This window comes from Scyliorhinus canicula, chromosome 4, assembly GCF_902713615.1.
Source record: "Scyliorhinus canicula chromosome 4, sScyCan1.1, whole genome shotgun sequence".
Classification (NCBI taxonomy): Eukaryota; Metazoa; Chordata; class Chondrichthyes; order Carcharhiniformes; family Scyliorhinidae; genus Scyliorhinus; species Scyliorhinus canicula.
In genome coordinates this window covers 18,299,573-18,327,164 of record NC_052149.1, presented here as the reverse complement: position 1 = coordinate 18,327,164, position 27,592 = coordinate 18,299,573, and the positions used below count along the sequence as shown (strand labels likewise).

Below are 27,592 nucleotides of genomic sequence, written 5' to 3'. Positions count from 1 at the left end.
GACGGAATTTGAACTTAAGCTCATCCCAATTTAAACAAAGCAAAGTCCCAATGGACACACTTGAATAAGAAATGTTTTAGAGTGTGGTAGTTTGCATTACAACAATGCTCAGTGATTTGCAACCATGCAAGAAGTTTAATTCTATCATGAAAAATGGGCCACGCTGCAAATCCTCAGCGGGTCAGGCAGCATCACTGGAGCTGGAACAGGGGACAATTCATCAGCACCAGCAAAAGTTAGAGATGTAAAAGGTTTTAAGAATGTAGAGACATAAAAATTAAGAACATAAGAAATAAGAGTAAGACTAGGCCGTACAGTTGTAGAAGTGGATTTCATTTGGAACTTCGCTGATAGGGTTAATATAACAGTTCTGAAAAGCTCTGTGAAAGAGATGTCAACAGGTCAAGGGATGAAATAAAGGGAGCGTGTTCTGACCGGCATCTGTGAAAGCAGAGATGTCAGAAGGTCATGGGATGGAAAAAGGGGAGTGTGGCTTTGGTACCATTTAATGTTCTGACCCGCATCTGTGAAAGCAGAGAGGTCAAAAAGTCAAAGAATGGAATGAATGGGAAGCGTTACGTTATTGCGGAGATAGCGCAATTAAGCTCGTTTGACCAGTTGAAACAAATAAACATTGAAATGTAAAAGGAATGGGCTTTGGAGTAAGTTGGGCCAGATGGCCATGGGATAAGAAAAACCTTTGTAACAGAATTAATAGTGACTTGTGTTAATGATTATGTCAAAAATAACCTCCCGACCTCGAAGAATAATTCCATATATGTACATGTTCTGGATCCTTGCCAAATCATAGGTGTATCTAGGAATTTAAGGGGACCACCCCTAAGCTGTAAAATGTATAAAAATACAGTCCTTATTCTGGGATTTTGGCACTTCTCGAAGGTGGTTACCCGACTGCTTAGAGATTTGTCCCGGCCGTGAATAAACGAATATTCGTTACTGACGTGTTCGAGTGTTTTACTTCTGGACTGACGATCAGATACGTGAAAGCGCAATTCACATTTGGTGGCCAGTACGGCGATCTCCAGAGGGGTCTGCGCAACTAACCGGCGTAATCGACTGAGCTCGTTCAAAGTAGAGGACGAATTTGGCCCCCAACGTGAGTAAAAATTTCTTTTCCACCTTGGTATTCGCCTACTACCAGTTTGATCGTTGCTCAGCCTTGCCGTTGGTTTGTCGAGAAGCCTCTGCGAGATCTAGGTCAGTCCAGCGAACCCGTTTTAAAGAGGGTAAGTGAGTGAACCCTGCGGTTATCGTCTCTAGGGGCAGCCTGAGACTGCCGCCGTGATTCCAGGCAGTGTTCGCTGGAGTTACGGGCGGGGTTGTCAGGACTGCTAGGGGCAGCCTGAGACTGCCGCCGTGATTCCAGGCAGTGTTCGCTGGAGTTACGGGCGGGGTTGTCAGGACTGCTAGGGGCAGCCTGGGACTGCCGCCGTGATTCCAGGCAGCGTTCGCTGGAGTTACGGGCGGGGTTGCCAGGACTGCTAGGGGCAGCCTGAGACTGCCGCCGTGATTCCAGGCAGTGTTCGCTGGAGTTACGGGCGGGGTTGTCAGGACTGCTAGGGGCAGCCTGGGACTGCCGCCGTGATTCCAGGCAGCGTTCGCTGGAGTTACGGGCGGGGTTGTCAGGACTGCTAGGGGCAGCCTGAGACTGCCGCCGTGATTCCAGGCAGCGTTCGCTGGAGTTACGGGCGGGGTTGCCAGGACTGCTAGGGGCAGCCTGAGACTGCCGCCGTGATTCCAGGCAGCGTTCGCTGGAGTTACGGGCGGGGTTGTCAGGACTGCTAGGGGCAGCCTGAGACTGCCGCCGTGATTCCAGGCAGCGTTCGCTGGAGTTACGGGCGGGGTTGTCAGGACTGCTAGGGGCAGCCTGGGACTGCCGCCGTGATTCCAGGCAGCGTTCGCTGGAGTTACGGGCGGGGTTCTCAGGACTGCTAGGGGACGATTCCGGGCTGTGGGCTCCGGACGGGACTGCCGCCGTGATTCCAGGCAGCGTTCTCTGGAATTTACGGGCGGGGTTCTCGGAGCCTATCCCCCGGTATAACCCATACCGTCACCGAAGAATTTTACCTACTTACCCCTTAATAGCATTGGTGTCCTGGGTCCTGCGTTATTAAGGAAGTGAAGTAAGCTAATAACCACTTAAAATCTGGTCTTCTTGAGCTGTATTAGCTGTTTAAACTCGGCTGCTTTCCTTGTCTTTCTCCAGCCGGCTGCGTCTCTCTCTCTCTCTCCTGTTGCAGAGTGCTGCTGCTTCTGCTCCCTGGGTTTATATTCTCTTTCGAAGAGTTATTAAGTTTTAATGACTGTATTGTATATGGGCTTGTTTCACTTTGATAGTTTAAAAGTATCTTTGATGTAAACATCTTACTACAACTCGTTATTCATTTTGGGCATATCGTCTCCTCTCAGATCTGATTTTAAAAAATGCTTTCGTTTCAATAGTTAACTTTTATTTCTGTGATTTCAAATCGTTTAATTTTCCAATTGTCCCCAGTTCATAACTTTGATTTTGACTTAAATGATGTTTCTCGTAGCCAGGTCATCTCCAATTTTCTTTTAATTAACTTGATGTTCGTAGAATTTTACCCCTTAAATTGACACTAAATTCGACTGAGCATCTTCCATTCTTTCCAGCTGTTTACTAAGAGAGTTTATTTCAATTAAGGTGTGAAACTTTGCTTTTAGCTGTATGCTAAAATTTAACTTGGTTGTGACTTGAAAGACTTGCCTGTTTTAAACATTCGTCACTTAATGCAATTGAAACTCTCATCCATGCTTTTTCAGATGCTTTCTGAGATAGTTACATTCCATGAAGGTGTGAGCCATTGTTTTAGCTTACCACATGAAGCCTGTGTGTCTGCTGAAACCTGCTTGTGAGCAAGAATCTGCATTTTATAACCCTGCTCTTTGCAGCTGCTATTAACCTTTTGTGGGATCTTTCCCTGTACCCTCTCAAACCAGATATTGCCAGACTTTCATGTTTCAAATGACACATTTTTCTGTATTATCAAGAACCCACCGCAAAGAAATTAATTGCCTTGTGGAGGGAATACTGTCAGTCAGTGAAAGATGCATCTATACTGGCTAGCTGGCAGGAAAATGCCTCAAAATTGGGTATTGGCCTCACCAAAGGGGGAATTGTTAAAACAGTAGAGGTCTTACAAAGGGAATGTAAATAATATAAGAAACGTAAGAATGCTACTCCTACCCCGGCGCCGGTCAGCAATGCGAAGCAAGGTTGGGAGGAGGGGGACGATGGGGATGAGGAACCTCTGTTCAATTGCGGGGGACGTCAGAAGCCCCCACAGCCCCCACAGCCCCCACAGCCCCCACAGCCTCCACAGCCTCCACAGCCTCCACAGCCACCGCCCCTGGAATGTGATCAGTATTATGAGTAACTCAGTATGTTCAGAACTACATTGGTCTCAGAATAAACAGATAAAGAATTTGTGCTGGGCAGCAGTCAGCTGCTGCAGACTTCGAAACTGCTGCGTTGAAATTGACACTGCATGGCTCCGCAGGGTCCTAGTGCCCGCTGATCACAAACAGTCACTAGCAGAACCGCCTCAAGGAGGCACTCCTCCAGGCCCCTGCCCTTGGTCGACCCTTATATGATCGCCCTTTTCAGCTCTATTGCACAGTCCTTGCCGACTGCGCCACAGCTGTCCTGACCCAACGCCACGGCGACCGCTGTCGCCCGGTTGCATACTATTCCTCTAAACTCGATCCGGTAGCCCTTGGCTATCCTATCTGTACCCAAATTCTTGCAGCTATCTACAACAGCCTGCAATCGGCTGCTAATATTACCCTCCAACAAGATATTACTGTCTATAGTTCCCATTCTGTTACGGCCTTTTTGGGACAGCTACAGACTCAGCATCTCACGATGGCTCGTCAGAACAAATATGAGATTGCTCTCCTTAATAACCCGAAGATCCAGTTTGCCCACTGCACCACTATCAACCCTGCTGACTTTTTGACGCATCCTCCCACAGACATGCTCGACCCAACTCATGACTGTCTGCAACTGTTGCAAGAAGTCTCCTCGGTTCGAGACGACCTCTCCGATATACCCCTCCCAAGTGCAGATTGTTCCTTTTTCACCGATGGAAGTTCTTCCGTCGGCGAAAGGGGGGATAGACAATCTGGCTATGCAATCATCGATCAAGACGGTGATGGAAAAACAGAGGATTTCTAACCTCCGCTGGTACACCCATCTCACACCAGCAGTTAGTAACACAGTTATTGCAGGCCCTTATGCTCCCAGACAAGATAGCGGTGATAAAATGCGCAGCGCATACAAAAGGCACGGGACTGGTGGAAACGGGCAACAGGAGAGCGGACGAGAAGGCAAAAGAAATTTCTAAATCTGGCAAACTAATGGTGCCTAGAATGATGAGGCAGACTAAAACCCCCCCCCGGAAAAGTCTCCCTCTGAAAAACCTATGCCAACCATTGCTGACATAATCCAAATGCAGGAGGACGCTCCTGCAACTGCTGTAAATATGTGGAAAAACTTAGGATGTATATATAACGAAAATAAGCTATGGGTCACCCCGGTAGGACAAACATGTATGACCGATGCATTAGCAGCCTGGGTGACCGAATGTGTACACTTTGCAACTCACTGTGGAGCTCGTGCCACAGGGGACATATTGTTAAAAGCTGGTGGCACCCACGACTGCAAGAAATGGCCCAACAAATTAGCAGTCGGTGCCTAATCTGTCAACAGCACAACCCCGGTAAGGCCGTCCCCTGTGATCCTGGCACAACCCCCTTACCTGAGGGTCCATTTGAGACCCTACAAATGGATTACATTGAGTTGGAAAGATGTCAATGCTATAAATATGTGTTAGTCATTGTGGACACTTTTAGCAAATGGATCGAGGCCTACCCGACTACGGATAACAAGGCCTCGACGGTAGTTAAGGTGTTAATGCGAGAAATTGTTCCGCGATTTGGAATTCCAGCCCGGCTGAGCTCTGACAATGGTCCCCACTTCATAGGTCAAATCAATAAGGAATTCTGTGCTCTGCTAGGAATAAAGCAACAGTTTCATTGTGCCTACAGACCACAAGCCGCTGGAGTGGTGGAAAGGGCTAATCAGACTCTAAAGACTAAACTCGCTAAACTACAAGCAGACACTGGGGCCACTTGGCTCAAACTCCTGCCTTTAGCACTCTTCCAGCTACGTGCCACCCCCGCAGGAAAAACTCGCCTAAGCCCAGCGGAAATACTATATGGCAGACCCTTTCGAACGCCTTGGGACAGCAGTGTTCCACGGAATGTTCAATTCCATTACATGACTACCGAGATAGCTAATTATATATTAACACTAACTAGAATTTTGAAAGGATTACACTCCCGAGTTCGTGCCACCCAGGAAGAAGTCCCCTCCATTACTCATGACGTCTCCATCAACCCTGGGGATTATGTCCTAATTCGAAATTGGACACGTAAAGGTTTGGAACCTCGATGGGAGGGTCCCCTCCAGGTTCTACTCACTACCCCCACTGCAGTAAAAGTGGAGGGCCGGAACGCATGGGTACATATGCACCATTGTAAGTTAATTAAGTATCCATGATGTTCTAAACTTTTCCTTTAAGTCCTAAGAACACGAGTACCAGGATGAGGCCCCTCTTCGCCGTCACAATACTCGCCACCCTGCTCTCTCTCGCTGCATCCGAAAGAAGGAGATGCCTGTACGGAAGCCGACACCCACCCATGTGCCGGGAAGGAACCCCACGATGTGGAACAACGACAGATCTCCGATGGATCACCACCGCTATCAGAAACTGCCCGACCACCGTTCCTCCCGACGACCAGAAGCGCCGATTCCTGATTACGTACATGGTTCTAATGTACGATCGCCGCACATGCAGGTGGAACCACCGGTGCATTGATAAGGACAGGGTACAAATTTTACCATCAAGGACTACTCACCCCTACTCGCCTTCCAGAAGGAAGCGGGCAACGCACCATGTAACGGCAAATTCATTTCTGTTTATGTCCTATGCCTATGCTAAGAAAGTGGGTGTCTCCTCTTGCTGGGTATGTACACAGGTCCCGACCCATGCCCATGGAGGCGTTCCCTTGATATCTGTTCCTTTCTCGATCGAACAGACGGCTGAATGGGTTATATTCCAGAACAGGACAGTAACTAGTCACTCTGCCTTACCAACCAGGGCCTCCAGGTCCTCCTCTGTAAACCACAGGGAAGCAGCCCAAGAATGGCTGAGTGCCGGCTACCCTTTGCGGGATTTATTTTGGTTGGCGACAGCCATCTTACTCAGCAGATCGCACACCCCCGTTCTTCAATATCCAGAACCCCCAGACCGGAACGGTCTGCTTACTCCGGGAAGTACGAACTCCTGGAACAAATGTGTTAGGAACCAGTTCATGTAAGTACAAGGTGCCACTGCATTACCACAGATGCTTCAGAGATCCGCCCTAGACAAAAAAGAAAAACTGGTTCCACCTACCCCGACCTATATGAGGAAGTGGCATCCTGCCGGAGCCTAGTAGAGGAGGAGTACCTCCGCCTCGCTCTCATTTCCATCTAAAGTATCCTGAGTGTTATGTGATCATGGAATGATCAAAGGGGGGAATGTAGAAGTGGATTTCATTTGGAACTTCGCTGATAGGGTTAATATAACAGTTCTGAAAAGCTCTGTGAAAGAGATGTCAACAGGTCAAGGGATGAAATAAAGGGAGCGTGTTCTGACCGGCATCTGTGAAAGCAGAGATGTCAGAAGGTCATGGGATGGAAAAAGGGGAGTGTGGCTTTGGTACCATTTAATGTTCTGACCCGCATCTGTGAAAGCAGAGAGGTCAAAAAGTCAAAGAATGGAATGAATGGGAAGCGTTACGTTATTGCGGAGATAGCGCAATTAAGCTCGTTTGACCAGTTGAAACAAATAAACATTGAAATGTAAAAGGAATGGGCTTTGGAGTAAGTTGGGCCAGATGGCCATGGGATAAGAAAAACCTTTGTAACAGAATTAATAGTGACTTGTGTTAATGATTATGTCAAAAATAACCTCCCGACCTCGAAGAATAATTCCATATATGTACATGTTCTGGATCCTTGCCAAATCATAGGTGTATCTAGGAATTTAAGGGGACCACCCCTAAGCTGTAAAATGTATAAAAATACAGTCCTTATTCTGGGATTTTGGCACTTCTCGAAGGTGGTTACCCGACTGCTTAGAGATTTGTCCCGGCCGTGAATAAACGAATATTCGTTACTGACGTGTTCGAGTGTTTTACTTCTGGACTGACGATCAGATACGTGAAAGCGCAATTCACATTTGGTGGCCAGTACGGCGATCTCCAGAGGGGTCTGCGCAACTAACCGGCGTAATCGACTGAGCTCGTTCAAAGTAGAGGACGAATTTGGCCCCCAACGTGAGTAAAAATTTCTTTTCCACCTTGGTATTCGCCTACTACCAGTTTGATCGTTGCTCAGCCTTGCCGTTGGTTTGTCGAGAAGCCTCTGCGAGATCTAGGTCAGTCCAGCGAACCCGTTTTAAAGAGGGTAAGTGAGTGAACCCTGCGGTTATCGTCTCTAGGGGCAGCCTGAGACTGCCGCCGTGATTCCAGGCAGTGTTCGCTGGAGTTATGGGCGGGGTTGTCAGGACTGCTAGGGGCAGCCTGAGACTGCCGCCGTGATTCCAGGCAGTGTTCGCTGGAGTTACGGGCGGGGTTGTCAGGACTGCTAGGGGCAGCCTGGGACTGCCGCCGTGATTCCAGGCAGCGTTCGCTGGAGTTACGGGCGGGGTTGCCAGGACTGCTAGGGGCAGCCTGAGACTGCTGCCGTGATTCCAGGCAGTGTTCGCTGGAGTTACGGGCGGGGTTGTCAGGACTGCTAGGGGCAGCCTGGGACTGCTGCCGTGATTCCAGGCAGCGTTCGCTGGAGTTACGGGCGGGGTTGTCAGGACTGCTAGGGGCAGCCTGAGACTGCCGCCGTGATTCCAGGCAGCGTTCGCTGGAGTTACGGGCGGGGTTGCCAGGACTGCTAGGGGCAGCCTGAGACTGCCGCCGTGATTCCAGGCAGCGTTCGCTGGAGTTACGGGCGGGGTTGTCAGGACTGCTAGGGGCAGCCTGAGACTGCCGCCGTGATTCCAGGCAGCGTTCGCTGGAGTTACGGGCGGGGTTGTCAGGACTGCTAGGGGCAGCCTGGGACTGCCGCCGTGATTCCAGGCAGCGTTCGCTGGAGTTACGGGCGGGGTTCTCAGGACTGCTAGGGGACGATTCCGGGCTGTGGGCTCCGGACGGGACTGCCGCCGTGATTCCAGGCAGCGTTCTCTGGAATTTACGGGCGGGGTTCTCGGAGCCTATCCCCCGGTATAACCCATACCGTCACCGAAGAATTTTACCTACTTACCCCTTAATAGCATTGGTGTCCTGGGTCCTGCGTTATTAAGGAAGTGAAGTAAGCTAATAACCACTTAAAATCTGGTCTTCTTGAGCTGTATTAGCTGTTTAAACTCGGCTGCTTTCCTTGTCTTTCTCCAGCCGGCTGCGTCTCTCTCTCTCTCTCCTGTTGCAGAGTGCTGCTGCTTCTGCTCCCTGGGTTTATATTCTCTTTCGAAGAGTTATTAAGTTTTAATGACTGTATTGTATATGGGCTTGTTTCACTTTGATAGTTTAAAAGTATCTTTGATGTAAACATCTTACTACAACTCGTTATTCATTTTGGGCATATCGTCTCCTCTCAGATCTGATTTTAAAAAATGCTTTCGTTTCAATAGTTAACTTTTATTTCTGTGATTTCAAATCGTTTAATTTTCCAATTGTCCCCAGTTCATAACTTTGATTTTGACTTAAATGATGTTTCTCGTAGCCAGGTCATCTCCAATTTTCTTTTAATTAACTTGATGTTCGTAGAATTTTACCCCTTAAATTGACACTAAATTCGACTGAGCATCTTCCATTCTTTCCAGCTGTTTACTAAGAGAGTTTATTTCAATTAAGGTGTGAAACTTTGCTTTTAGCTGTATGCTAAAATTTAACTTGGTTGTGACTTGAAAGACTTGCCTGTTTTAAACATTCGTCACTTAATGCAATTGAAACTCTCATCCATGCTTTTTCAGATGCTTTCTGAGATAGTTACATTCCATGAAGGTGTGAGCCATTGTTTTAGCTTACCACATGAAGCCTGTGTGTCTGCTGAAACCTGCTTGTGAGCAAGAATCTGCATTTTATAACCCTGCTCTTTGCAGCTGCTATTAACCTTTTGTGGGATCTTTCCCTGTACCCTCTCAAACCAGATATTGCCAGACTTTCATGTTTCAAATGACACATTTTTCTGTATTATCAAGAACCCACCGCAAAGAAATTAATTGCCTTGTGGAGGGAATACTGTCAGTCAGTGAAAGATGCATCTATACTGGCTAGCTGGCAGGAAAATGCCTCAAAATTGGGTATTGGCCTCACCAAAGGGGGAATTGTTAAAACAGTAGAGGTCTTACAAAGGGAATGTAAAGAATATAAGAAACGTAAGAATGCTACTCCTACCCCGGCGCCGGTCAGCAATGCGAAGCAAGGTTGGGAGGAGGGGGACGATGGGGATGAGGAACCTCTGTTCAATTGCGGGGGACGTCAGAAGCCCCCACAGCCCCCACAGCCCCCACAGCCTCCACAGCCTCCACAGCCTCCACAGCCTCCACAGCCACCTCCACCACCGCCCCTGGAATGTGATCAGTATTATGAGTAACTCAGTATGTTCAGAACTACATTGGTCTCAGAATAAACAGATAAAGAATTTGTGCTGGGCAGCAGTCAGCTGCTGCAGACTTCGAAACTGCTGCGTTGAAATTGACACTGCATGGCTCCGCAGGGTCCTAGTGCCCGCTGATCACAAATAGTCACTAGCAGAACCGCCTCAAGGAGGCACTCCTCCAGGCCCCTGCCCTTGGTCGACCCTTATATGATCGCCCTTTTCAGCTCTATTGCACAGTCCTTGCCGACTGCGCCACAGCTGTCCTGACCCAACGCCACGGCGACCGCTATCGCCCGGTTGCATACTACTCCTCTAAACTCGATCCGGTAGCCCTTGGCTATCCTATCTGTACCCAAACTCTTGCAGCTATCTACAACAGCCTGCAATCGGCTGCTAATATTACCCTCCAACAAGATATTACTGTCTATAGTTCCCATTCTGTTACGGCCTTTTTGGGACAGCTACAGACTCAGCATCTCACGATGGCTCGTCAGAACAAATATGAGATTGCTCTCCTTAATAACCCGAAGATCCAGTTTGCCCACTGCACCACTATCAACCCTGCTGACTTTTTGACGCATCCTCCCACAGACATGCTCGACCCAACTCATGACTGTCTGCAACTGTTGCGAGAAGTCTCCTCGGTTCGAGACGACCTCTCCGATATACCCCTCCCAAGTGCAGATTGTTCCTTTTTCACCGATGGAAGTTCTTCCGTCGGCGAAAGGGGGGATAGACAATCTGGCTATGCAATCATCGATCAAGACGGTGATGGAAAAACAGAGGATTTCTAACCTCCGCTGGTACACCCATCTCACACCAGCAGTTAGTAACACAGTTATTGCAGGCCCTTATGCTCCCAGACAAGATAGCGGTGATAAAATGCGCAGCGCATACAAAAGGCACGGGACTGGTGGAAACGGGCAACAGGAGAGCGGACGAGAAGGCAAAAGAAATTTCTAAATCTGGCAAACTAATGGTGCCTAGAATGATGAGGCAGACTAAAACCCCCCCCGGAAAAGTCTCCCTCTGAAAAACCTATGCCAACCATTGCTGACATAATCCAAATGCAGGAGGACGCTCCTGCAACTGCTGTAAATATGTGGAAAAACTTAGGATGTATATATAACGAAAATAAGCTATGGGTCACCCCGGTAGGACAAACATGTATGACCGATGCATTAGCAGCCTGGGTGACCGAATGTGTACACTTTGCAACTCACTGTGGAGCTCGTGCCACAGGGGACATATTGTTAAAAAGCTGGTGGCACCCACGACTGCAAGAAATGGCCCAACAAATTAGCAGTCGGTGCCTAATCTGTCAACAGCACAACCCCGGTAAGGCCGTCCCCTGTGATCCTGGCACAACCCCCTTACCTGAGGGTCCATTTGAGACCCTACAAATGGATTACATTGAGTTGGAAAGATGTCAATGCTATAAATATGTGTTAGTCATTGTGGACACTTTTAGCAAATGGATCGAGGCCTACCCGACTACGGATAACAAGGCCTCGACGGTAGTTAAGGTGTTAATGCGAGAAATTGTTCCGCGATTTGGAATTCCAGCCCGGCTGAGCTCTGACAATGGTCCCCACTTCATAGGTCAAATCAATAAGGAATTCTGTGCTCTGCTAGGAATAAAGCAACAGTTTCATTGTGCCTACAGACCACAAGCCGCTGGAGTGGTGGAAAGGGCTAATCAGACTCTAAAGACTAAACTCGCTAAACTACAAGCAGACACTGGGGCCACTTGGCTCAAACTCCTGCCTTTAGCACTCTTCCAGCTACGTGCCACCCCCGCAGGAAAAACTCGCCTAAGCCCAGCGGAAATACTATATGGCAGACCCTTTCGAACGCCTTGGGACAGCAGTGTTCCACGGAATGTTCAATTCCATTACATGACTACCGAGATAGCTAATTATATATTAACACTAACTAGAATTTTGAAAGGATTACACTCCCGAGTTCGTGCCACCCAGGAAGAAGTCCCCTCCATTACTCATGACGTCTCCATCAACCCTGGGGATTATGTCCTAATTCGAAATTGGACACGTAAAGGTTTGGAACCTCGATGGGAGGGTCCCCTCCAGGTTCTACTCACTACCCCCACTGCAGTAAAAGTGGAGGGCCGGAACGCATGGGTACATATGCACCATTGTAAGTTAATTAAGTATCCATGATGTTCTAAACTTTTCCTTTAAGTCCTAAGAACACGAGTACCAGGATGAGGCCCCTCTTCGCCGTCACAATACTCGCCACCCTGCTCTCTCTCGCTGCATCCGAAAGAAGGAGATGCCTGTACGGAAGCCGACACCCACCCATGTGCCGGGAAGGAACCCCACGATGTGGAACAACGACAGATCTCCGATGGATCACCACCGCTATCAGAAACTGCCCGACCACCGTTCCTCCCGACGACCAGAAGCGCCGATTCCTGATTACGTACATGGTTCTAATGTACGATCGCCGCACATGCAGGTGGAACCACCGGTGCATTGATAAGGACAGGGTACAAATTTTACCATCAAGGACTACTCACCCCTACTCGCCTTCCAGAAGGAAGCGGGCAACGCACCATGTAACGGCAAATTCATTTCTGTTTATGTCCTATGCCTATGCTAAGAAAGTGGGTGTCTCCTCTTGCTGGGTATGTACACAGGTCCCGACCCATGCCCATGGAGGCGTTCCCTTGATATCTGTTCCTTTCTCGATCGAACAGACGGCTGAATGGGTTATATTCCAGAACAGGACAGTAACTAGTCACTCTGCCTTACCAACCAGGGCCTCCAGGTCCTCCTCTGTAAACCACAGGGAAGCAGCCCAAGAATGGCTGAGTGCCGGCTACCCTTTGCGGGATTTATTTTGGTTGGCGACAGCCATCTTACTCAGCAGATCGCACACCCCCGTTCTTCAATATCCAGAACCCCCAGACCGGAACGGTCTGCTTACTCCGGGAAGTACGAACTCCTGGAACAAATGTGTTAGGAACCAGTTCATGTAAGTACAAGGTGCCACTGCATTACCACAGATGCTTCAGAGATCCGCCCTAGACAAAAAAGAAAAACTGGTTCCACCTACCCCGACCTATATGAGGAAGTGGCATCCTGCCGGAGCCTAGTAGAGGAGGAGTACCTCCGCCTCGCTCTCATTTCCATCTAAAGTATCCTGAGTGTTATGTGATCATGGAATGATCAAAGGGGGGAATGTAGAAGTGGATTTCATTTGGAACTTCGCTGATAGGGTTAATATAACAGTTCTGAAAAGCTCTGTGAAAGAGATGTCAACAGGTCAAGGGATGAAATAAAGGGAGCGTGTTCTGACCGGCATCTGTGAAAGCAGAGATGTCAGAAGGTCATGGGATGGAAAAAGGGGAGTGTGGCTTTGGTACCATTTAATGTTCTGACCCGCATCTGTGAAAGCAGAGAGGTCAAAAAGTCAAAGAATGGAATGAATGGGAAGCGTTACGTTATTGCGGAGATAGCGCAATTAAGCTCGTTTGACCAGTTGAAACAAATAAACATTGAAATGTAAAAGGAATGGGCTTTGGAGTAAGTTGGGCCAGATGGCCATGGGATAAGAAAAACCTTTGTAACAGAATTAATAGTGACTTGTGTTAATGATTATGTCAAAAATAACCTCCCGACCTCGAAGAATAATTCCATATATGTACATGTTCTGGATCCTTGCCAAATCATAGGTGTATCTAGGAATTTAAGGGGACCACCCCTAAGCTGTAAAATGTATAAAAATACAGTCCTTATTCTGGGATTTTGGCACTTCTCGAAGGTGGTTACCCGACTGCTTAGAGATTTGTCCCGGCCGTGAATAAACGAATATTCGTTACTGACGTGTTCGAGTGTTTTACTTCTGGACTGACGATCAGATACGTGAAAGCGCAATTCACACAGTCTCTCAAAACTGCTCTAACATTCAATAGGATCATGGTTAATCTTCAATCTCAACTCCACCCTTCGACTTGATTCCCATGTTCCTAGATTTCCTTGGAGCCCAAAATTCAAATCAATCTCATCCTCTAGTGTACTCAATGACTGAGCATCTAGCGTTCCAAACATTTCATAACTATGAGTGAACAAACTTCTCCCGATCTCTGCCTGAAATAGCTGACCCTTTATCTAAGAGACTATGAGCTCCAGCTATAATAATAATAATCTTTATTGTCACAAGTAGGCTGACATTAACACTGCAATGAAGTTACTGTGAAAAGCCCCTAGTCGCCACATTCCAGCGACCGTTCAGGTACACAGAAGGAGAATTCAGAATGCCCAATTCACCTAAATAGCACGTCTTTCGGAACTTGAGAGAGTAAACCGGAGCACCCGGAGGAAACCCACACAGACACGGGGAGAACATGCAGACTCCGCACAGATAGTGGCCCAAGCCGGGAATCGAACCTGGAACCCTGGCCCTGTAAAGCAACAGTGCTAACCACTGTGCTACTCCAACTTTAACCAGGGAAACAGCCTCTCCCTATCGCCTCTATCAAGCTCTATAAGAATTGCACTAGTTCCAATGAGATCGCTTCTCATTCTTCCAAACTCTATCGAGTATAGTCAAATTTCCCACAATCTATCCTCACAGGACAATCTGCTCATCTCGGGATTCAATCCCGTGACCTTTGATGCACATCCTCTAATACATACAAACAAAGGGCAGCACGATGGCGCAGTGGGTTCGCACTGCGGCCTCACGGCGCCGAGGTCCCAGGTTCGATCCCGGCTCTGGGTCACTGTCCCTGTGGAGTTTGCACATTCTCCCCGTGTTTGCATGGGTTTCGCCCCCACAACCCAAAAGATGTGCAGAGTAGGTGGACTGGCCACGCTAAATTGCCCCTTAATTGGAAAAAAATGAATCGAGTATTTGAATTTTAAAAAATACATACGAACAAGGAGCAGGTGTTGGCCACTCGAGTAGCCTCTGCCATTTAATAAGACCATGGCTGATCTGATAGTAACCTCAAATCCGCATCCTGCCTACACCCGATAACCTTCACCCCCTTGCTTACCAAGAATCTATCCACGGTCTTCACAATATTCAAAGATTCTCATCCTGAAAACTCGGTGGATGCAGAGCTCCAAAGACTCATGACCCTCAAAAAGAGAAGATTTCACCTCAGCTTCGTTTTAAATGGATGACCCTTTATTTTTAAACAGTGACCCCCCAGGTCTAGATTCTCCCACAAGAGGAAATATCCTCTCCACATCCACCGTGTCAAGACCCCTCAGGATTTCATGGCAAGTATGTTCTTCCTTGTGTAAGGAGCCAAACCAGTTTTCCAGGTGTGATCTCACCAAAGCCTCTATAATTGCAGCGACTTAATTCCTCTTATTCCAACGTATATGGAACAAGGCCTACATGTTCACCTTCTGTGACTTGCATATCAGGACACCCAATTCCCTCCAAGGACATTTACTAGTCCATAGTTGTAAATCACTGAACGTTGTAAAGGTGGCAGACAAGGAATGATTATAACAAAGTTCTGATTTCCATTCTTTCTCCCAAAATAGATCTTTTCATATACCAAAATGAAGAACAGCGGTGAGTGAGGGTAAGCAACAGAACATCGGATCAGAGACAGCAGTCTTACAGTTAAGATAAATGCAGAAATAAATCTTGATTTCCAGGAAATCTGAAAAGCATGGCCGGGATTTTCCTGCCCCATTGTGGGAGATTCAGTGTCTATTGACTTTTGGCGGGACCAGACGCTCCCAGTGGCGTGTGGGTCTGGAAAATCCCACCCCAAGTTTGAGAAAAGACCCAGCGTTGATAGAAAAGGTATGGTCAAGGATTTACAATGGCAATTTAAATGGCGGTTAACTCCTCGTTAGGGCTAAAACATACCAACTACTTGAGTTGGAGCATAAACATTCTAAAGGAGGATGTTGGGATGGGGGACAAAGAGTAAAAGATGGAAGTGGCTGGATCTCCCCCAGGAGCTGACCACTCAGAAGCCACCTTGAAAATAAAAAGTGGAGCTGTTTACATTCACAATTACCCTTTCATGAAACCATTTGCAAAGCGGCCAGCTACTATTTCCTTAATAATGGATTCCAGTGTTTTCTCGATGAATGATGTAAAACAAACTGACGAGCTGTTCCTTCCCTCTTTGTCTTGCTCCCTCCTTTTGTGACGAGCGACATTACGTTCTAATTTGCTTTTTGTTACACAACTTTCAGAGTTTTTAAAACCATCAGGAATAAAAGAATGACTAGGGTAAGAGTAGGGCCAGTCAAGGACAGTGGTGGGAAGTTGTGTGTGGAGGCTGAGGAGATAAGCGAGATACTAAATGAATACTTTTCGTCAGTATTCACTCAAGAAAAAGATAATATTGAGGAGGAGAATGCTGAGACCCAGGCTATTAGAATAGATGGCATTGAGGTGCGTAGGGAAGTAGTGTTGGCAATTCTGGACAAGGTGAAAATAGATAAGTCCCCGGGGCCGGATGGGATTTATCCTAGGATTCTCTGGGAAGCCAGGGAAGAGATTGCTGAGCCTTTGGCTTTGATTTTTAGGTCATCATTGGCTACAGGAATAGTGCCAGAGGACTGGAGGATAGCAAATGTGGTCCCTTTGTTCAAGAAGGGGAGTAGAGATAACCCCGGTAACTATAGGCCGGTGAGCCTAACGTCTGTGGTGGGTAAAGTCTTGGAGAGGATTATAAAAGATACGATTTATAATCATCTAGATAGGAATAATATGATTAGGGATAGTCAGCATGGTTTTGTGAAGGGTAGGTCATGCCTCACAAACCTTATCGAGTTCTTTGAGAAGGTGACTGAACAGGTAGACGAGGGTAGAGCAGTTGATGTGGTGTATATGGATTTCAGTAAAGCGTTTGATAAGGTTCCCCACGGTCGGCTATTGCAGAAAATACGGAGGCTGGGGATTGAGGGTGATTTAGAGATGTGGATCAGAAATTGGCTAGTTGAAAGAAGACAGAGAGTGGTAGTTGATGGGAAATGTTCAGAATGGAGTTCAGTTACGAGTGGCGTACCACAAGGATCTGTTCTGGGGCCGTTGCTGTTTGTCATTTTTATAAATGACCTAGAGGAGGGCGCAGAAGGATGGGTGAGTAAATTTGCAGACGACACTAAAGTCGGTGGAGTTGTAGACAATGCGGAAGGATGTTGCAGGTTACAGAGGGACATAGATAAGCTGCAGAGCTGGGCTGAGAGGTGGCAAATGGAGTTTAATGTGGAGAAGTGTGAGGTGATTCACTTTGGAAAGAATAACAGGAATGCGGAATATTTGGCTAATGGTAAAATTCTTGGTAGTGTGGATGAGCAGAGGGATCTCGGTGTCCATGTACATAGATCCCTGAAAGTTGCCACCCAGGTTGAGAGGGTTGTGAAGAAGGCCTATGGTGTGTTGGCCTTTATTGGTAGAGGGATTGAGTTCCGGAGCCATGAGGTCATGATGCAGCTGTACCAAACTCTGGTACGGCCGCATTTGGAGTATTGCGTACAGTTCTGGTCGCCTCATTATAGGAAGGACGTGGAAGCTTTGGAACGGGTGCAGAGGAGATTTACCAGGATGTTGCCTGGTATGGAGGGAAAATCTTATGAGGAAAGGCTGATGGACTTGAGGTTGTTTTCGTTAGAGAGAAGAAGGTTAAGAGGTGACCTAATAGAGGCATACAAAATGATCAGAGGGTTAGATAGGGTGGACAGCGAGAGCCTTCTCCCGCGGATGGAGGTGGCTAGCACGAGGGGGCATAGCCTTAAATTGAGGGGTAATAGATATAGGACAGAGGTCAGAGGTGGGTTTTTTACGCAAAGAGTGGTGAGGCCGTGGAATGCCCTACCTGCAACAGTAGTGAACTCGCCAACATTGAGGGCATTTAAAAATTTATTGGATAAGCATATGGATGATAAGGGCATAGTGTAGGTTAGATGGCCTTTAGTTTTTTTTTCCATGTCGGTGCAACATCGAGGGCCGAAGGGCCTGTACTGCGCTGTATCGTTCTATGTTCTATGTTCTATGTTCATTGGGAACAGATTCCAAATTTCATTTATATTACATGACAGTTATAATTCATTCCCCAGCGTACATTGTCTCAGTTTAAAAGTCCATCAATAAAGTTATTTTTGAATTTGGCAAAGCGAGTGAAGCATTGGTCCAGAGAAACCATTGCGCACAACTAGGTAATATAAGTTTATAATGATTGCCAGAGTTCCAGGTGTTAAGCGACGCAATATGAAAAAAGCTTCATCCCAGCCCAAACTGTGACTCAGCAGAAATAGTTTTAGCCTCCACTTTGCTTGGAGCAAAGTGCATGTACAATGGATTAACACAAAAAACTGACACTGCCATCTCATGCCGTGATTCATGAATAGCTTCTAGCAAAAGAAAGTTTTAACTCGCAAGCTGCTGCCACCATCAAGGCATGAGAACAATCAGCAAAGGAGGCATATCTTTCTCGCTGGCTGACAGTTTTATTTGATCTTGACAGGTGGCCTTAGAAATGGACAGGGGGAAGCAAAAAGATCTGATAAAAAGTTACTCTCTGGTGATCCCTTTATGAACTAAGGTCAGTATCGGGGGTTAGATCTTGAACAATAACTACCTAAAGGGAAGGAGGGAAGCAGGCAAGTGGCATTAAGTGATGTTAGGTTGCATTAGGAGGGCGACCGTGTTAAGTGATACGTCCATGTTGGATCACTTCTTTCCCTGATAATTGCAAGTGAGCTGAATTCACAGTCACATTGCCACTGGGTAGGGGCAAGGGATTGGCAACTTCAAATCAGAGAAGGAAGCCAATATCTTACAAAAGAACTAGGTTGATGCCTATGCTGCGCAGCAGCAGCCTGCATTTATATAGCACCTGTAATGTCACAAAACATTGCAAGTTACTTCACAGAGTTATCATAACCGAATTGGGGTACAAGCTACACAAGGAGATATTAGGTTTGAAATTTGGTTAAAGAGCTAGGGTTTAAGGCGTGCCTTGAAGGAGGAAAGCGAGGTAGAGGCACAAATAGGCCCAACCCCAAGGCTGCTGAAAACACGGCCACCAACAACAGAGCAGTAAAGGGGAGCGCAGGGCAGATACCTCAGAGGGCTGTGGGACTGGAGGAAGATTGAAGAGATAGGGAGGGCTGAGGCCTTGAAAGGGTTTGAAAACAAGGTTGAGAATTTTTAAATCAAGATGTTGCTTAACCTGGGGCCAGTGTAGGTCAGAGAGCATAGCCATGTTAAGCGAAAGAGATTTGGTACAAGTTAGGGCAACAGGGTTTTGGATGACCTTCAGTTTACAGATACAGGAGGCGTTAGTACAGTCACATCTGGAGGTGACAAAGGCATGGATGAAGGTATCAGCCACAAAACACTTGGGACACAGGCAGAGTTTGGCCATATTAGAGATGGAAAAAGGCAGATAGTCTTAGCTGTAGATATGTGGTTGAAAGCTCATCTTGAGGTCAAATATGACAGTCTGGTTCAGTCTCACACAATTGCCAGGACAAAGGGTGGATGTGGGTGACCTGGGAGTGAAGCTTGCCACAGGAACCAAAGTCAGTGGCTTTAGTCTTCACAATATTTAATTGGAGCCGTTTTAGTGATTGGAGGCACATTAACACAAAAAGAGTTAAAGGGTCATATTCCAAAGGGCAGTTTGCTGCCAATGAACACTGATTGCCATTTTGTCTGGTCATATTATAACAATAAACCTGGCCTATTTTATTCTGGGACTCAGGTGGAAGGGTTACATTAGCTGGGGCTGGGGGTGCAAAGGGGGGAAATAAATAAAAGTAACGATCATTGACTCAATGCACCATGTCGAAATAAGGTGAAGGAGCAATAGACCAAACAACAGGTCAGCGGATTACACTGCCAAAATCAGTCGAGTTTAAATCCCTGGGGCAAGGAGTTATGGGCAATAATTCAGACTCTTCAACTTCAAGCTGAGAGATGACCTTATGGGAGATACACAGGATACTTAACAGGATAGTGAAAAGTAAACTTTGTACATCAATGCAAGGGCACAGCTGTGAATAGCTAATTTAAGACAGATGTCAACAACCAGTTATTCACACAGAGTCATTAACAACTGAAGTAGTGCAAGAGTTGTCAAGGTTAGAACTAATCTGACAATAGGAAGAATCCAGGATCGGCAGCCTGGCATCTGGGAAGGGGAACTAAATGGGATGAAAGGACTTGCACCAACTCGGTTCATATATGATCCTCACATGGCCTAAGGCAAGATTTAGATCGGGCGGCTTTTAAACTTTTGCGTAGTAGAACAAGATTTTTTTTTTTAAAATAAAAACGTATTGCTATTATCCAATAAGGCAAAGCTTTAATGTTCACTGGCTAGAAACTAGTCTTTGGAACCAGCTCACTGTCTCAAACAAAGCTGCTCGATAGTGTGAATGACTGGATATTCAGATCACCAATGAAATCATGTACCCACAGAAGGGGGTTCTCGCACGGTGTCATTGGAGTGGTTGTGGCAATGTAAACGTAAGGATCTAGTCCCCTCACATTGACATTCTACGGTTCGGTATTTTGGCCGTTTGCTGGAAGCGGGATTCTCTGTGCCCGCCGCAGTCGATGGAATTTCTCATTGAAGCACCCATGCCACCGGGAAACCCACGGGGGGGGGGGGGGGGCAGGTGCGCTGCCGGCAGGGTGTGCGCTGCCGGCGGGACGGGAGGGGGACCGCTGCCGGCAGGGCCAGAGAGTCCCGCCACCAGCAGATGGCCAGAGAACTCAGGTCCTTTTGTTTACATTACAGTCCTCCCTCTTGATCTTTGATTTAGCGGCGATTTCTTTCGTTAAAGATAACATTACCTCATATGTTTAAATGGATCATTTTAAACACAGCATTTCCGATCCAAACGTATCCAACTTGCGGAGGTTGCTGCCTCGGACTCTCATGAGCTTATTACAAGGTCTACGGCGGGGCCAGTGGTTGCGGGTGAGCAGCATGTAGAATCATAGAATCCCCACAGTCCAGGAGGAGGCCATTTGGCCCATCAAGTCTGCACCGACCCTCTGAAAGAGCATCTCACCTGGGCGCATTCCCCCGCCCTATCCCCTAACCCATCTAAAGCACAAAATGACAATCGTTTTACGAACACAAAAGGTGGCAATTGGACACAAGCACACAAACTTTGAGACTATGGGATTGATTCTTCCACCTCGCCCGTCGCATGATCACCACAGGCGGGACACAGACTATGTAAAGGTCCATTGACCTCAGGTGGGAATTTCCAGTCACGGGGTGGGCGCAGCCAGAGAATCCCACCCTGTGCTTGTTCACATTACTGCTTACCATTACCAACACAACATTGCTGCATTTAATGAAATGACAAGTTAATATCAAGTGAAATCAGGAATGTGATATACTCAGCTAGCTATTGTACAATATTAACAAATAAACACTTTTGTATCAAAATTATTAAGTGTAGCGCTGTTTCATTGTAGAATTCTCGATATTGTTTAATGAGGGGCTGCATATAATGTTTATATTGATATTGTGGGCATGATCCAATGGCCATGCTGCACCTGAAAAGCAGCTCGCCGCAGCGCAGCGTGGTTGATAAAAGCTGGGAGACCCCGCTGCTGGGATCTATCCGGCTCGCAAAGCCACGCGAGATTCAACGCAATCTCGAGAGACGTTGAGATACACATCACTTTTTGGCAAATCAGCATATTAGAGCGAGATATTTAGTCTCACAATGTGCAGATTCCCGAGGTACCAGAGGCTTTGGGATTCATCCCCTTCGTCTCGGAGACCTCGGACGAGCAACATTCAGCACAAATGGGAACCAGACGGAACAGAATTCATGGGGGTCTTCCAGGGGATTCTGCGGAGACCCCAGCTGCATGCCCTTTGGGCAGGATGGTGTCCTGGCACTGCTGGTGCCACCAAGCACCGGGTTAGTGCCAGCCTGGCACTGCCAGGTGGCAAGGGCATGGTCACAGTGCCAGGTTAGGTGGATTGGCCATGATAAATTGCCCTTAGTTTCCAAAATTGCCCTTAGTGTTAGGTGGGGTTACTGGGTTATGGGGATAGGGTGGAGGTGTTGACCTTGGGTAGGGTGCTCCTTCCAAGAGCTGGTGCAGACTCGATGGGCCGAATGGCCTCCTTCTGCACCGTAAATTCTATAATATGAAGGTTGGCACTCCCAAGGTGCCAGGCTGGAATGTTTTTGCGTGAGCACGATTGGGCTGTGGTGCCCTGTGTGGGTGTGGGGGGAGGGGAGGACCCTCGGAGATCAGGATTACACACGCTACACTGGGGAGTTTGGTGCACAAAACGGGGCCGTCTGTGGCCTCGGCCGCACATTCCCCACTGTGGCCCCTTATACAACCCGAGTCACGTTATACAGCCACATGTTTCCCGGTGCTGCAAAGTGTGCACTCAAGGGTTAATATTAAGTACATCATATTTTTTTCTTGTGGTGTTGGATATTTAACATTTAGTCTGTCCTGTACAAATTGTGCAAGTGTGGCACATAATATTCCATAGTATAAAAATAAGTACTTCATTTAAATGTAACCGAAGAATGCCTGCGCCATTTCTCAGTCTAGTTAACCAGTAGGTGTGGATCTAAGATAATTACCTTCCCTCCATGAGGGCAGAGGAATAGCACAAATGTCCCAGGTGAATAAGGAATGTAACAAATCGGGTAGGAGTTACTTACCCACCATTTCCACTTTCATTTGTGCCATTCATAGAACATAGAACATAGAACAGTACAGCACAGAACAGGCCCTTCGGCCCTCAATGTTGTGCCGAGCCATGATCACCCTACTCAAACCCACGTATCCACCCTATACCTGTAACCCAACAACCCCCCCTTAACCTTATTTTTTTTTATTAGGACACTACGGGCAATTTAGCATGGCCAATCCACCTAACCCGCACATCTTTGGACTGTGGGAGGAAACCGGAGCACCCGGAGGAAACCCACGCACACAGGGGGAGGACGTGCAGACTCCACACAGACAGTGACCCAGCCGGGAATCGAACCTGGGACCCTGGAGCTGTGAAGCATTTATGCTAACCACCATGCTACCCTGCTGCCAGCAGGGTATCAGCCATTCGACAGATGTTACATTGGGAGACACACAACTGCAGTCGTGAAATTTCCCAATGTTCGGAAAACAAAGGTAGTTTTGAGGGATTTATATTTGATGGGAAACATTGGAAATAAGGTATAGTTTTATGTGGGTTTAACTTAATATTTCTGTGGAAGGGTAAAACCTACAGTTAGATTCATGCTGGACACTGGGGTTTTGTAGGTGAGGGAGTTGGTTCAGTTCTAACTGTTTCTACAAAGGTTACGGTCTTTTAAGCGTAGGTTCCATTCTGGGATCGTCCCGTCCAGTTATAACGCCAACTAGGAGCGTAACACCAGCAAAATCTCGATCGTAGTCTTAGTGCAGGCGGACAGGAAACAAGTGCACACCTTAGATTATATTAGCATAGGATTATATTCATTGGAGTTTAGAAGAGTGAGAGAGGATCTCAAAGAAACTTAGATTCAGAAAGAATGTTCCCGATGGTGGGGGGAGTCCAGAACTAGGGAGGTCACAGTTTGAGGTTAAGGGGTAAACCTTTCAGGACTGAGGTGACAAGAAATTTCTTCACCGAGGTGAATCTGTGGAAGTCACTACCATAGAAAGCAGTTGAGACCAAAACGCTGTGGCATTTCAAGAAATTAGGTGTAGCTTTTAGGGCTAAAGGGATCAAGGGTTATGGCGGGGGGGGGGGAGGCAGGATCAGGGTATTGAACTTGATGATCAGCCATGATCACAATGAATGGCGGAGCAGGCTCAAAGGGACGAATGGCCTCCTCCTGCTTCTATTTTCTATGTATGTTTCTACGTAAAACAGGAAACAAACAATATAAAAATAAGTCTTCAAATAGCGAATATAGAAAGAATATAATCAGGTAGGGAAAAAGATGAAAGGGAGTGAAAGTGTTTATCTTCGTTCTGAATGGCAACAGGATAATACTGGCAGAATGTTACATATTCCAAAAGCCAGAGTAGCATTGCTAATGTGGTGAAACGTTCAAAGGGACATCACAGGAGTGATGATCAAAAACACATTTGAACCCGACCCACATGAAGAGGTATCAGGCTGGATGATCAGAAGCTTGGTCAAAGAGATTGGTTTTAAGGAGGAACGGTAGACAGGTTTATAATAATAATAATAATCATCTTTATTAGTGTCACAATTAGGCTAACGTTGACACTGCAGTGAAGTTACTGTGAAAATCCCCTAGTCACCATATTCCAGCGCCTGTTCAAGTACACGGAGGGAGAATTCACAATGTCCAGTTCAACTAACCTGCACGTCTTTCGGGACTTGTGGGTGGAAACCGGAGCACCCGGAGGAAACCCATGGAGACATGGGGAGAACGTGCAGATCCCGCACAGTCACCCAAGCTGGGAATTGAACTTTGGACCCTGTCGCTGTGAAGCAACAGTGCTAACCACTGTTCTACCGTGCCCCCATATGCCAGAGCTCGGGGCCCATGCAGCTGATGGCACGACAGGTCGATGAAAATGAGGGAGTCACAAGAGGCCGCAATTGGAACAGCATGGAGGTCTAGGAGCGCTGCAGGATGAGAATTTGAAATTCAAGGCTTCAAAGAATCATAGAATTTACAGTGCAAGAGGAGGCCATTCTGCCCATCGGGTCTGCACCGACCCTTGGAAAGAGCACCCTACTTAAGCCCACGTCTCCACCCTATCCCCGCAACTCAGTAATTCCACGTAACTTTTTGAATACTAAAGGACATGGCCAATCCACCTAACCTGCATATCTTTGATCTGTGGGAGGAAACTGGAGGACCCGGAGGAAACCCGCGCAGGCATGGGAAGAAAGTGCAAATTCCACACTGACAATGACCCGAGGCCAGAATTGAACCTGGGACCCTGGAGCTGTGAGGCAGCAGTGCTAACCACTGTGCCCCCGTGCTGCCACGAGCGCAGATCCTTTGCTGGGTGTAGAGCCAAAGCAGATCATCGAGCACAGGGGAAGTGGCTGAGTCAGACGAGCTGTTCGAGGATGGAGGCAGCACAGCTATGGATAAGCTCGAGTTTCCCAAGTGTGAACGGTGGAAGGCTGTTGTAATAATTGCTTCTAGAAGTTACAACGGCACAGAGGGCGGCTTCACCAGCGATCACCCATTCACTGCTCTAGTACAGCCACAGGGTCCCTTTAAAGCTGCTGGCCCAGGATTACTTTCTCTATCCTTTCCATCAGAATGGGTTTGCATACTGCACCCATCACTAACCAATTAATAGCATATTTCCTTTGATCTCTCAAATAATCCTCTAATCCTCCTTCTTTTGATTCCCTCCTTTTCATTTAATTCCATGTTTTCATTTCCATCAGCTGGCTCAGCATTTCCCACGCAAGATACATGATATGCAGGAACTCTGGAACTCAAAATGATGTTCACCACCAATAATTCAAGATGTCAGTAAAGAACTGGGTTGTAAAACAGGAATCCCATATCCACAATGAATTTTAGGGCACTGATGTTTATATTAGGCATAATACGACGATGGAGTAAATAAAGCTCCTTTGGAGTTTGAAGAATTGCCTCAAGAGCAGATAGGCTTACATAGTTACGTAAAATCTTTGACGATGAGTATAATTGTCCACCTAAGGACCTCTGTGTTACTGCTCATGGGTTCTGTGGGTTTTGCGTGGCTGATGATCCCGATCCTGGAGCCGCTTCTTCGACCCCACACACGGCAGGTGTTTCCGGGCGATGGGATTGGTCCTTGGACTCTGGATCACTGGTATTCCTTTCTCAGGCTGCTTTTCCGGGCCTCCTCTTGCATTGGCGTATCCTGGAAGAATTGTGTCCCATCAATCAGGAGGGTCCTCGAAGGAGTCTCTTCTGAGCACGAGTCACCCAGGCGACGACATTCATGTTGCATAGTTAAATAGAATTGACAGCAGCACAGAAACAGGCTAGATGGTCCAACCAGCTCACGCTTTGGTTTCTAATCCACTCGAACCCCATCCTGGTTTCCGTCATCAAATTCGATCAGCAAATCTCACCAACCTTCGCCCCCACGTGTGTTTATCCAGCTTCCTCTTACATGGCACCAAGTTCCAAATTTTCCCCACTCTCTGGGTAAAGAAATTTCTTCTGTAATATTCGACTGGATATTTTGGTGACTATCTTTGATTGATGGCCTCCAAGTTTTGCTCCTCTCCACTTTAGGAATGACACTATTTTTGATTCATTCATGGGATGAGGGCATTGCTGGCAAGACCAGTATTTATCGTACATCCCTATCTGTCCTTGAGCAGGTGGTAGTTGCTAATTGATTTTTAGTTATATAGTAATGATACACAGGCGATGTTTTTCGTCGAGGTATTGTTAGCTACAGTACCCCACCAGGGGCTGGTCCTGGAGAGGAAGCACACAATATCCATCGACACCTATCAGATCATCTGCGAGCGGTGGTCTTCTGCGAGCGGTGGTCTCCGCAGGGTCTGGAATGCATCCTCAGCCCCCCGAACACCATTTTGATTTGCTAAGTTCCTTTGGTTATACAGTGTGCCTAATTTTTTTAATTTTTTTTTGCTTAATTGGTTTCAAACTGAATATAATAAGGGACACCCAGGGGCTGGAGTGCATCATCAGATCCAGAAACAACATTTTAGCTTGATTTTGTCAAGTTCCTTTTAAGGTCTGGTCTTTTAATTGCATTGCCCCTTTACCTTTTTTAGGAATATAAATAGGGGACAGCTGGGACACTGGGTGTGTGAGAGGACAGCCATGAGACTGAACAAAATCAATAAACTCTCTCGGGAAAGAGAAACTCTGTGTCTTGGTCTCACCTTCACCGACCGGCTTGAATTCTTGAACCGCCGCTACCCGTTGCTGTAGGTATGCACCCTCAGTGCTATCAGTGAGGGAGTTCCTGGGGTTTGACCCAGTGACAATGAAAGAACGAGTGAGATAGTTTTTGTAAAGGGATCGCTGGCTGAAAAGCTAGCCGTCAGACTCACCTATGATTCATTTTGCAAACTGACAGGCAAAAAAACATTTTGCTTTCAAAACGACGGCAGTCAAGAGACTTCTGCACCCGTTAAACGGTCACTTGCAGCAGTGAATCATAAGCCAACAATTCACCATCTACTAAATTACTCGGGGAACAAGTAAAAATGAATCGCTACATACCAGGGGCGGGATTCTCCGACTATCCCGCCGGGCCAGAGAATCGCCGGGGGAGGGGGGCAGCATAAATCCCGCCCCACTGCTGGCTGCCGGATTCTCTGGCGCTGGTTTTTCGACGGGGCGGGAATCCCGTCGCGCCGGTCGGGGGCCATTGGCAGTGGCCAGCCCCCCCCCCCCCCCCGGCGATTCTCCGCTCTGCGATGGGCCGAGTGGCCACCCGTTTTCGGCTTGTCCTGCTGGCGTAAATCAAAGCAGGTCCATACCGGCGGGACCTGACTCTGCGGGCGGCCTGCGGAGTCCTCGGGGGGGGGGGGTCCTGGGTGGATATGGCCCCGGGGCAGAGGCCCCCACCGTGGTCTGGCCTGCGATCGGGACCCACCGATCCGCGGGCGGTCCTATGCCCTGGGGGCACTCTTTCCCTCCGCGCCAGCCGCTGTAACGGTCCGCCATGGCCGGCGTGGAGAAGAACCCCCCTGTGCATGCGCTGGGATGACGCCAGTACATGTTGGCACTCGCGTACATGGGCCAACTCGTGCCGGCTGGCGGAGGCCCTTCGGTGCTGGTTGGCGCGGCACCAACCCCACCAGCACTGGCCTAGCCCCTGAAGGTGCGGAAGATTCTGCACCTTCCGGGCGGCCCAATGCCGGAGTGGTTCACACCACTC

General features: G+C 47.6%; 2 protein-coding genes across 5 annotated transcripts in view; both read right to left on the bottom strand.

Annotated features, from left to right (window-relative positions):
* LOC119964388 (volume-regulated anion channel subunit LRRC8D-like) overlaps positions 1–27,592 on the bottom strand; it is a 67,725-nt gene that overhangs the window by 4,187 nt on the left and 35,946 nt on the right. The window lies entirely within an intron of this gene.
* The window catches only part of LOC119964389 (volume-regulated anion channel subunit LRRC8C-like), a 145,481-nt gene that overhangs the window by 81,976 nt on the left and 35,913 nt on the right, over positions 1–27,592 (bottom strand). The gene's annotated exons all lie outside the window — the stretch shown is intronic.